This window comes from Vicugna pacos, chromosome 12 (assembly GCF_048564905.1).
Source record: "Vicugna pacos chromosome 12, VicPac4, whole genome shotgun sequence".
NCBI classification, from domain to species: Eukaryota; Metazoa; Chordata; class Mammalia; order Artiodactyla; family Camelidae; genus Vicugna; species Vicugna pacos.
The window spans coordinates 4,915,913-4,926,571 of record NC_132998.1 but is presented as its reverse complement, the minus strand read 5'-3'; positions in this window follow the sequence as shown (position 1 = coordinate 4,926,571).

Below are 10,659 nucleotides of genomic sequence, written 5' to 3'. Positions count from 1 at the left end.
TCTGACACAGAACAATTTCCAGACTTATTTTGTTCTTTCCTTCCCCGAGCTCTAGAATCAGCTATTTCTCTCAAGGAGCTCTGGCTCCTTTTTTTTTTTTTAAAAAAAAAAAAAACATTGGAAATGGTACAGATCTAGGCCTTTACTTTGCCCAGATAAACAGATGTATTTGGTTTCGTAGTTGGTGGGACAATGGATACCAGTATCCACTGGAAGATAGCCACTGTAGGATGTTCACTGATCTCCCAGAATATCATCTCCAAGTCCATTTAGAATGTGAATCTCCCTTGAAGGAGCTCTTAGATTCACTAGAGACAAAACAAACATATCCTCAACAAGAGAGAACTATAAAGGAATATTCATGCTTGACATATAGCTTCTAGTTGCCGTGGGATTCCAGAAGAGGGAGGTGTGGCGGGGTTTGCTGTGGTCGAAGAAGGAGAACTCTGAGAATGGAGGGCGTGGAGGGATCAAAGGCTGGAGGGGACATAGTGCCCTCTGGAGACAGGGAGGAGGTTAGACTGGTGGAAAAATGATCCGAAGTTTAGACAGGGCGATGGGAATAATTTAACAGAAAGAGGTGAGAATCTTATGTGAGACAGCCAACCTGCCTTAGCCCCTCCACCTTCCCTCCAGCCAGACAGAAGGGTGGAGGGGAGAGTGGTCACTGCCCGTCCGTTTTTAGCAGAGTGGGTTGTTTAGCTAGAGCGCTGAGGCACACCAAGAAGAAAACAGAGGAACTCCTTACTTGTTATCCTTCCAAAAACAGCTCCGTGGCTTCCAGGTTAGGAACTGAATGTCAAATTCTGGGCATTTTAATTATTAGGCGTAATTCTGAAGACTTAATTCATTTTCTTGAGATCAATAACAGGACCCCAGATTCTCATTTTACAGTCTTCAAACATGCACTACAGTCAAATTAGAAATAATCTGAAGATCACTTCTCTTTCTGATCTAGGTCTGATAATTTTCCGTTTCTTTAACAGTCTTAGAGATTTGTTTCTTGCATCCCTGAGGAGAAAGGCTCCGGACACCACACAGTCTTTCAGGTGCTTTCAGTTGAAGCTAGGAGACTCAGGCTTGAAGATAAACTACAACCGGACAGAGGGCAGAGGAGGTAGAAAAGGCCCTCGTACCGCATTAGTTCTAGGAGACACTAAGGGACAGACTTTCTAGATGCTCGTGACAGTGACGTCACCACTGACACACAGACCAGGAATGAGAACCACACAAAAATGGACACTTGCCGACTATCACATGAACAAAGTGTTATGTTTAATGCTTTATGTGTAGTTTTTCATTTAATCCTCATAACAACCCTATAAGGTAGGTGTTGCTGTGTTTTACAGATGCACAAACCAAGGCTCATGAGATTGTCTTAGGGGGACTTCCCCTGGAAACGCTTCTGTGATTTGTGCACAGAAGGTTTGTGAGGAGTGGTGGGCGGCCCCAGTAAAGGAGTGAGGGAAGCACGCTGGGCAGAGGGAAAGGTTGAATTGGGATGTGACTGGGGCCTCGGCGAATCCCCCAGGGAGCCCCATCCTGGCACGGCCTTTCAGAGCCACGTCATGTCAAGGTGAGGGGGCCGATCTGATCCCTTGAAATCTCCCGTGGACCAGTCATGGGACACCATCTGACCCCAAGCAGCGGGAGCTCCATCTGGCTGCAGGCAAGCTCTAGATCTGCCATCAGCACACGTTCTCAGAAGCTAGAGCCTCATCAGTGAAGGGGAGGGCGAGGTGGTAGCCCACCCCAGCCACCAGTCTAGCCCTGGGACCTGCTTGTTTCACACAGTGCGACCCTCTCCCCTGGGGACAAGCCCTGCACAGTTCTGGTTGATCTTGTTTCCTATGAGACGTACCGGGGGGAGTTTGGTGGGTCCAGGCGTGCCTGCTGCTGCTCCTCTCCTTCCCCGCTGCCCTCGCTCGTGATTCACACGTCTGCTGCCCCATGTGGCTGACCTGGCAAGGCGACCAGCGTCATCCCTGAGGGCTCTGAGCCACTGGTCACCATGCCTTTCTTAGTTACTTCTCCATTTTCTATCAAAATTGGGTAGAAAGGTACTAAAAGGTGCCCAGCGGATTACCTGGGTGCCAACCATACTCTTCCCTGCCCGTGTTGTCGCTAAGCTGCTGCCTCCTCTCCTGTTAAGAGTTATTAGTCTTGCCAATTCAATGCCACTTTTCCTTGTCTACTTGTCTCTTGGCACAAAAGACTCAAACTGGGTGGCAGCTATAGCTTAAAATTAAGTAGATCTTGAACTGTGTCCTCTGGTGGAAGCATTCCCCCAGGACCTCTAGGTGCCGGAGCCCAAAGGTTCAGAGTTGGGTCAGGGAGCCCAAATCTCCAGGTAGGTCACTGGGAATGATGGTAAGGGGGCCTCTACCGCTTCTGTTCCTTGCTTCTGGGACCTGTGTATTTGACCTGCCGGAACACATCGCACCATAGGGTGGCTGTTATTTAAAAGTGTCTGCTGTATCATAAAGGATGCTCACCAGCCTCACAGAGCGCCATCTTCAAGGTGAAGCCTAATCATTGTATTCAAAGCATCATTCCGTCGCTCTGTCAGGCTGCAGCTGCTGTTAAGGAGGGTCCCCTGTTCTGATGTGATGTCAGTATCTTGCATCAGTGGAGTAAGCATTGCTGAAGCCCGCACTGGTGGTGCTTGGCAAAGTCCTGTGGGCAGAAAAGGCAGACCCATCCTCTGAAACAGGGCACTGTGTCTGGGAGTGTGGAAGGGAGTGTACTCAGTGAAGGCAGTGGGAGCCGGGACGGGGGGAAAGGAAGTGGGGGTGGCAAGGTTGCGTCCCAGCAGCCCCAGTAGGACGTTTTGAGGAGAAACCTGGGGTAGGTGTAGCAGAAGCAGGAGGAAACTGGGGACTGCATCCCTCAGGCCCTGACACAGCAGACAGCAAGACCACTGCGGCAAGTGGAGGTGAGGGCTGCACAGAGAACACGTGGGGATTTTTTAGCAGAAGTTTGAGCTCCTCTGCCAGGGAAAGGGACGACCCAGCCATTCCCCTCCAGTCAGAGGCAAGGCAGTTTTTGTTAGTATTGCTGTTGTTCTTATTAGTCACATATCTTGATTGTGCTCTTCTCTGGTTTTTTGTCTGGTTTCAGAAACCTGGGCTACACAAGATTGTATTATCGTTCAAGTTCAGCCTTGATGGTGCTGGTGGCGGGGGTACGGGTGGTGAGAAGGTGGGACCCTGGGTGCGGCTTTGGGTCTGGTGTGTGGATTTAGAGACACTGGGTCCGTCGCCCTTGTACTTCAGCTTCCAGAGTCTGCAGAATCGCCTGGAAATTAATCAGATGCTATTTGGTGATGTTGAAAGGTCTGATTCTAACCCAAGTATTTTCAGAAGGAACATGGGAAATGTCAAAAAGTGTCAGCTCCGTGAGTATCTTCTGGTGATAATGCTTTCCAGCAGTACATTTCCACTGGTTCTCTCTCGTATTGTCAGTTGAACAAACCACTTGGATGCTTTGCTGGTTTCTAACTAATGAGTTGGCTTTTGCTCTTTTAAAACGGTAATATATAATACAGAGTATCTACTGAGTCAATAAACCTTTAATCAGAACTGTCTTAATGACAAACAGCACAGCATCACTTGAAGTAAGGTTAAAGGTTCTTGAATTGAATCGTATTTCTGGTTTTGAATTTTTCCACAGGCAAACAAGAATGATAAAAGGGATTATATCATATTTGTTGTGCCCAAGGAAGTACAAAGATTTTTGTTCCACACTTCCTTCTCTTTGGAATTTGAAAGTAAAATGGCCAAAAAATAATGTTTAAAAAATGGCACTTAAATGTACAGTTTTCAGTCCTGGAAATGGTAGGGCCATAGTCCGCCTCTTTTTTAAAACTCTGGTCGGTAAATTAATTCCTCACCGCTTTATGGTTTCTTTGATGATTAGTGTAATATTTTTATAGCACGCACACTGGTGTCTTGTCTGAGAGTTTTAGTAAAACATGAATACTTTTCCATTTTCTCAAATACTGTTATTTGTTAAACAAAGTAGCTTGCCTCCCCCTGTCTGTCTTCATTCTACAGGGACATATAGGCTCCTAAAAGCTTGTGGGAGCTGATGGTCCTCCACCATCACAAGCCACTTAGAGATGTCCTGTTTTGCATGCTGCTTCACTTAAGAGTCAGCATCAGAGCTCTGTGTCGTCGTCTGCCCCCCTTTGGCACTCCACTCAGTCTCTTTCAGACAGATGTTCTTCTAAGAAGAGTCTATGCATGTCTAAACCAGCTCAATGACACACTTTGTTGACATGTGGAAACGTTGGCCAAGTCATAGTGGCCCATAAGTTAAACTAAATAGAGGTCTCATGACTTCTGCCTTCTGTCTGGTCCTCCCCTCATTCACAAAACTTCTTCTAGTCTCTCCCCCATCCTTTCCCCCCACCATCCTTGATTCCCTCTATATGCAACTACAAGAACTAGCTTTCCCAAGTGCAGTTCTAACCAGAAATCTTTCATGCTGCTGAGAAAAATTTTTTTAATATTTCTGTATTTTCTAATGTATTTTGATATTGTTTGCACAATACTCTCCTGGGAGAAGGCTGCTTGGAACAGCAGAAATGGGCCAAGAGTGTTGTCTGAGCATTCCTTAGCCCAGCACATTCTTGGGTCATTCTGATCTGCTAATGAGGTAGACTCCCAGAAGTTCAAGGCCATGTTTAACAGGGCTTTCATGAGCTTTCGGAAGATAATGTAAGCCCACCATAGGCCAGCTAGTTAGAGAAGACCCAGGTGGAAGGCCTCATCAGAAGCTGAATCCAAGTACTGTTGTGGAGCAAGGTGTGCAAAAGTTGGATGTCTCTGAAGGGTGGAACTCGTTTTAGAGTCTTTGTGTGAATGTGCCTCAAATAAGTAACACTAATGAAAAGAAATGGTTTAAGGGCTGGAGGTCAACTTCCCTGGGCTGAGATGAGAGCAATCTCCAGTAGTAATGAAGGAGAGGTCTGCAAGGTGAGCGTAGGGGAACCTGATGGCCAAGAACTGCCTGTCCTTGGAGCCAGAATTGACCTGCCTCAACCAGAGGGTCAGGGACAGGAGGACTGAGTGGCCGGGGTCTTTTCAGAGCTGAAGTATAGCTTTGAACTTGGGTCTTAGGGTAAAGCCTGAAAGAAGTTGAGATGAGAACAGATCTCCAGAAATGTGACCTTACTTAGAAATAGGGTCTTTGCAGACATGACTGATTAAGATGAGGTCACATTAGATGAGGGTAGGCCCTGAGTCCAATGGCTGGTGTTCTACAGAGGGCCATGTGAACACACGGAGACACAGACACCCAGAGAAGACGGTCAGGTGACTACAGAGGCAGAGACTGGAGTGGTACATCCTTGAGACAAGCACTGCCAAAGGTTGCCAGAAGCCGCCGGAAGCTCGGAGGGGGCAGGGAAGGATTCTCCCCTAGGGCTTTCAGGGAGAGCATGGCCCCCCCGACATGTTGATTTTGAACTTATGACCTCATGAACTGTGAATGGATAACTCTTTTTTCAAAAAAGTTTTGGAAAAAACTGTGGTTAAAAAAACCACATGAGATCGACCCTCTTAACAAATGTTTATGTGTATAATGTATATTAGGCATCTCGAACTTTCTCCTCTGGCATGACTGAAACTCTATACCTGTTGAATAGCAACTTCCCATTTTCCCCTCCTTCTGGTCCCTGGCAGCTACCCTTCTCCTCTGTTTCTATGAATTTAAATACTTTAGATACCTCATATTAGTGGGATCATGGCAGCATTGGTCCCTCTGAGACTGGTTTATGTCAGTTAACATAATGTCATCAAGATTCATATTGTAGCATGGAACAGGATTTCCTTCTTTTTTGTGGCTGGGTAATATTCCATTTTATATATACACCAAATTTTCTTTATCTGTTCATCCACCAATGGACAGACATTTAGGTTCTTTCTACCTCTTGGCTATTGTGAGTAATGATGCAATGAACATAGAAGTGCAAATATGTCTTCAAGATTCAGATTTCAGCACTTTTGGATATATATCCAGGTGAGGAATTGTTGGATCATATGTTAGTTCTTATTTTTAATCTTTTGAGAGACTGCCATGCCATACTGTTTTCCATAGTAGCTGCACCATTTTACATTCCCACTAACAATGCCCAAGGGTGTAAATTTTTCCACATCTTCAGGTCAACACTCTCATCGCTTGTCTTTTTGGTAATAACCATTTTAATAGCTGTGAGGTGATACCTCATTGTGTGTTTTTTTTTAACATTTTTTATTGATTTATAATCATTTTACAATGTTGTGTCAAATTCCAGTGTTCAGCACAATTTTTCAGTCATTCATGGACATATACACACTCATTGTCACATTTTTTTCTCTGTGATTTATCATAACATTTTGTGTATATTTCCCTGTGCTATACAGTGTAATCTTGTTTATCTATTCTACAATTTTGAAATCCCAGTCTATCCCTTCCCACCCTCAAACCCCCCCCCCCCCCGGTAACCACAAGTCTGTATTCTCTGTCCATGAGTCTATTTCTGTCCTGTATTTATGCTTTGTTTTTGTTTGTTTGTTTGTTTTTGTTTTTTAGATTCCACATATGAGCGATCTCATATGGTATTTTTCTTTCTCTTTCTGGCTTACTTCACTTAGAATGACATTCTCCAGGAGCATCCATGTTGCTGCAAATGGCATTATGTTGTCGGTTTTTATGGCTGAGTAGTATTCCATTGTATAAATATACCACCTCTTCTTTATCCAGTCACCTGTTGATGGACATTTAGGCTGTTTCCATGTTTCAGCTATTGTAAATAGTGCTGCTATGAACATTGGGGTGCAGGTGTCATCCTGAAGTAGGGTTCCTTCTGGATACAAGCCCAGGAGTGGGATTCCTGGGTCATATGGTAAGTCTATTCCTAGTCTTTTGAGGAATCTCCACACTGTTTTCCATAGTGGCTGCACCAAACTGCATTCCCACCAGCAGTGTAGGAGGGTTCCCCTTTCTCCACAGCCTCTCCAGCATTTGTCATTTTTGGATTTTTGAATGACGGCCATTCTGACTGGTATGAGGTGATACTTCATTGTAGTTTTGATTTGTATTTCTCTAATAATTAGTGATATTGAGCATTTTTTCATGTGCCTTTTGATCATTTGTATGTCTTCCTTGGAGAATTGCTTGTTTAGGTCTTCTGCCCATTTTTGGATTGGGTTGTTTATTTTTTTTTTCTTATTGAGTCGTATGAGCTGCTTATATATTCTGGAGATAAAGCCTTTGTCGGTTTCACTTGCAAAAATTTTCTCCCATTCCGTAGGTTTTCTTCTTGTTTTACTTCTGGTTTCCTTTGCTCTGCAGAAGCTTGTAAGTTTCATTAGGTCCCATTTGTTTATTCTTGCTTTTATTTCTTCTAGGAGAAAATTTTTGAGATGTATGTCAGATAATGTTTTGCCTATGTTTTCCTCTAGGAGGTTTATTATATCTTGTCTTATGTTTAAGTCTTTAATCCATTTTGAGTTGATTTTTGTATATGGTGTAAGGGAGTGTTCTAGCTTCATTGTTTTACATGCTGCTGTCCAGTTTTCCCAACACCATTTGCTGAAGAGACTGTCTTTATTCCATTGTATATTCTTGCCTCCTTTGTCGAAGATTAGTTGACCAAAAGTTTGTGGGTTCATTTCTGGGCTCTCTATTCTGTTCCATTGGTCTATATGTCTGGTTTGGTACCAATACCATGCTTTCTTGATGACTGTAGCTCTATAGTATTGTCTGAAGTCTGGGAGAGTTATTCCTCCAGCCTCTTTCTTTCTCTTCAGTAATGCTTTGGCAATTCTAGGTCTTTGATGGTTCCATATAAATTTTATTATGATTTGTTCTAGTTCTGTGAAATATATCCTGGGTAATTGGATAGGGATTGCATTAAATCTGTAGATTGCCTTGGGCAGTTGTGACCATTTTAACAATATTGATTCTTCCAATCCAAGAGCATGGAATATCTTTCCATTTTTTAAAGTCTTCTTTAATTTCCTTCATCAATGGTTTATAGTTTTCTGTGTATAATTCTTTCACCTCCTTGGTTAGATTTATTCCCAGATATTTTATTACTTTGGGTGCTATTTTAAAGGGGACTGTTTCTTTACCTTCTTTTTCTGTTGATTTATCATTAGTGTAAAGAAATGCAACTGATTTTTGAACATTAATTTTGTAACCTGCTACCTTGCTGAATTCTTCAATCAGCTCTAGTAGCTTTTGTGTGGACCTTTTAGGGTTTTCTATATATAGTAACATGTCGTCAGCATATAATGACACTTTTACCTCTTCTTTTCCAATTTGGATCCCTTTTATTTCTTTCTCTTGCCTGATTGCTGTGGCTAGGACTTCCAGGACTATGTTGAATAGGAGTGGTGATAGTGGGCATCCTTGTCTTGTCCCAGATTTTAGTGGGAAGCTTTTGAGTTTTTCACCATTGAGAACTATGCTGGCTATAGGTTTGTCATATATAGCTTTCATTATGTTGAGATATGTTCCCTCTATACCCACTTTGGCGAGAGTTTTTATCATAAATGGGTGTTGAATTTTATCAAATGCTTTTTCTGCATCAATTGAGATGATCATATGGTTTTTGTCCTTTCTCTTGTTGATGTGATGTATTATATTGATTGATTTGTGTATGTTGAACCAGCCTTGTGTCCCTGGGATGAACCCCACTTGGTCATGATGTATAATCTTTTTTATGTGTTGTTGGATTCTATTTGCTAAAATTTTGGTGAGGATTTTGGCGTCTATGTTCATCAGTGATGTTGGCCTATAATTCTCTTTTTTTGTAGTGTCTTTGCCTGGTTTTGGTATCAGGGTGATGGTAGCTTCATAAAATGAGTTTGGGAGTATTCCCTCCTTTTCAATCGTCTGGAAGAGTTTGAGAAGGACTGGTATGAGTTCTTCTTTGTATGTTTGGTAGAATTCCCCGGTGAAGCCATCCGGTCCTGGACTTTTATTTGTAGGGAGGTTTTAAATTGCTATTTCTATTTCCTTTCTAGTGATTGGATTGTTCAAGTGTTCAGTTTCTTCTTGATTCAGTTTTGGTGGACAGTATGTTTCCAGAAACTTGTCCATCTCCTCTAGGTTATCCAGTTTGGTTCCATATAGTTTTTCATAATATTCTCGTATGATATTCTGTATTTCTATTTTGTTTGTTGTAATTTCTCCATTTTCCTTTCTTATTTTGCTAATTTGTGCTCTCTCTTTTTTCTTCTTTGTGAGTTTGGCCAGAGGTTTGTCGATTTTATTTACTTTTTCAAAAAACCAGCTTTTGGTTTGGTTGATTTTTTCTATGGTCTTGTTAATCTCTATTGTATTTAATTCCTCTCTGATCTTTTTTATTTCCTTCCTTCTGCTGCTTTTTGGGGCTTTTTGTTCTTCTTTTTCTAATTGATTCAGGCGATGGGTTAACTTGTTTATTTGAGATTGTTCTTCTTCTTTGAGGAAGGCCTGTATCGCTATAAACTTCCGTCTTAGCACTGCCTTTGCTGTGTCCCATAGGTTTTGAGTGGTTGTGCTTTCATTATCATTTGTCTCAAGGTATTTTTTAATTTCAGCTTTGATTTCCTCATTGATCCATTGTTTTTTTCATTGTGTGGTTTTGATTTACATTTCCTTGGTGATTAGTGCTTATAAGAGCAATTTTTCACTGGCCATTTTATGTCTTTGGAGAAATGTCTGCTCAGATCTTCTGTCCATTTAAAAAATCGGCTTGTTTGGTTTTTTGGCAGAGTTGATGGAATTCTTTATATTTTGGATATTAACCCCTTATCAGATATATGGTTGGCAAATATTTTCTGCCTTTCTGTAAGTTGCTTATCCCTGTTATTTTAAGCCCTCCAACTTGTGGTAACTTGTAAAAGCAGCCCTAGGAAACTAATAGAGTTGGAACATAATCTCAATTACATAAAAGTTGATTCTATGTGCTATAGAAAAAAATGCATAAAGGAAATAGATCAGCTTGTTATTAGCTCTTGCCCCTGGGTGTGGAAGTAAAGGTAGATGACTTTTGTTTTCTCCTTTGTGATCTTTTGTCTCTTCCAAGTTACCTCAAATGAAAACTCATTGCTTTCTTTCTTTTAGAAAATAAACAGCATCAGTTTTAAAATGAAAACTTCATAAAAATATTGAAAGATACTTTGAAAGTTTGTCTTGTAGTGAATACTGAATATCTACGACATTCTTGGCATGGTTCTAAATGCTGGGATAAGACAGAGTTCCTACCCTCCAGCTACTTATATTCATATATGAAGAAATAAACAATACGCAGTTAAGGAAATTAATCAATAAAATAATTTCCTGGACATCTGAGAACTGAGTAAGTAGAAGATACAATGAGAGGATGTAAGGGAGAGGGCCTGGAGTGGTCAAGGAAGTGAAACAGTGATTACTTTATGGAGATCTCAGTGGTGCGAGGGCGGCAGCAATGGGAGGTTCTGGAAGCAGGAGTAACAAGTTCAAAGGCCCTGAGGTGGGAAGGAGCTGGTATGTCTGAGGGTTAGAAAGAGGCCAGTGTGGCGGGAGTGGAGTGACTGACAGGGATGGGGAAGGAGACAGGCAGGGCGCACCGTTCGGCGATGTGGGCTGCAGCAGAGGTCCAGGCGTGAGCCCACAGTCTGGGCTGCAGAGTGGTGGCAGTGG